Raw genomic sequence first — 1709 nt, forward strand, 5'->3', positions numbered from 1 at the left:
ATTCAATTAAAATATATGCAGAATAAAAACTAGGTAAAATACTTATCTAGAGAAAAATATTTAAGAAGTTATTGGGGGAGAGCACTAGATGTTGGAGGGGATTCCAAAAGGGTTAATTTAATACAGATGTTTTCTGAGCTGAATCTTAAAAGGAAAAGAGGGATAAGGAGGGAGTAAATTCCAGGCAGAAAGGACACACAACCAGTGAGTATAGAGGAGGTACTGAGATGGGAAAAGGAGTGTCCCCAATGAGGAAGAGAGAGGCCGGTATGGATTAAGAGATTAAGAGTAGATGTAGGTGGAAGCCAGGTCCAGATTGTACCCAGGAACCCAGGACTGGTTTCTGTCTCTACAACTTTAAATGCTGCTCCCTCCTTTGTTATCTTTCACAGTCAAATCCAAAATCTACTTCTTTGAAATTTCTTAAACAGGCTGCACCAAGCTATTTCACACTTCTACAGACTTTGCCTTAAAATTGCTTTCTTGTTCCCACCTTCACCTTCCCCCCAGTTTAATCTCCCTAATAAGACTTCAAGCCTGTGGAGGACAGTACCTTTCTCTTGTGTCCCACAGTAAGTACCCATTATATAGGACATGGTATATAGAGAACACTTTAAAAATGTTTATTGAATTAAAGTCAATGGAGTGAACTAACCTGGTCTCTCCAGGGCCTTAAAGACTTGAAATCATATCATGTACTGAGCATCTGGGTAACCTGGCTCATTCCCTTCAGTGGGAACCAGCAAGCTCTCCAGGGGCTCACTGGAGTGAAAGAATGGCCTGTGGACTGTGGTTCTCAAGTGCATACAGTACCCAGTTTCATGGAGTGTAATGTAGGTGAATTACATGAGCACTGTGGTAATGGGTGGAGGTGAAGAAAGTCTCCATGGGAGTTCCATCCCTTCTTTGGCCAGGGTGAAAAAGGGCAGCACCTCACTGCCCTCTCGTCAACCTTAGAAGGCTTCACTGAAGAGGCAGAAGTTCAAACGTTATTTAAATGATTGGGGGGAAAAGGAGGAGGGAAAAGAAATATGTTCTAACACCTCTGAAGTCATTTCCAGACCCCAATAAACCATGATCACCCACCTCAGGTAGTATTCCTACCATGATGTCTATGGTATTAGGAATTTTGTCAGTCACCCAAGTCTAGGTCAGATCTTCCTCTCCCCTTCCTTCCTATCACAGTGTGTGTCCCTTCTTTTTCTTTTTGTGATGTCACAGACCTGGTATGGTAGTTCTCATACTGACCTTTAGGATAATATTTCAATCCCTCAGCAACACATTTACAGACTCCCTATTGCATAATTCTGGGAGATATAAAAGAAAATAGGAGCCCTCAAGGAGTCTCATGAACCACTGGCCTCATTAACGGAGTATACTCAGGGAACAGTTTAATAGTAATTCAATAGTAAATTCAAGGATGGTATAAGATTAGGGGCCAAATGGGCACTATGGAAATTCATCAATCAATCAGACATTCACTAAGGGCCTACTATGTGCTAGAGGGGACAGCAGTGATGCTACAGTGCATAGAGTACCAGGCCTGGAGTCATGAAGACTTTGCAAGTCACTTAACTCTGTTTTCCTCAGTTTCCTCATCTGTAAAATGAGCTGGAGAAGGAAATGGTAAACTACTCTAGAATCTTTACTAATAAAACCCCAAATAGGGTCATTAAGAGTTTCACACAACTAAACCAAAATATGCTAGC

The sequence above is a fragment of the Monodelphis domestica genome, chromosome 7 (assembly GCF_027887165.1).
Source record: "Monodelphis domestica isolate mMonDom1 chromosome 7, mMonDom1.pri, whole genome shotgun sequence".
NCBI lineage: Eukaryota > Metazoa > Chordata > Mammalia > Didelphimorphia > Didelphidae > Monodelphis > Monodelphis domestica.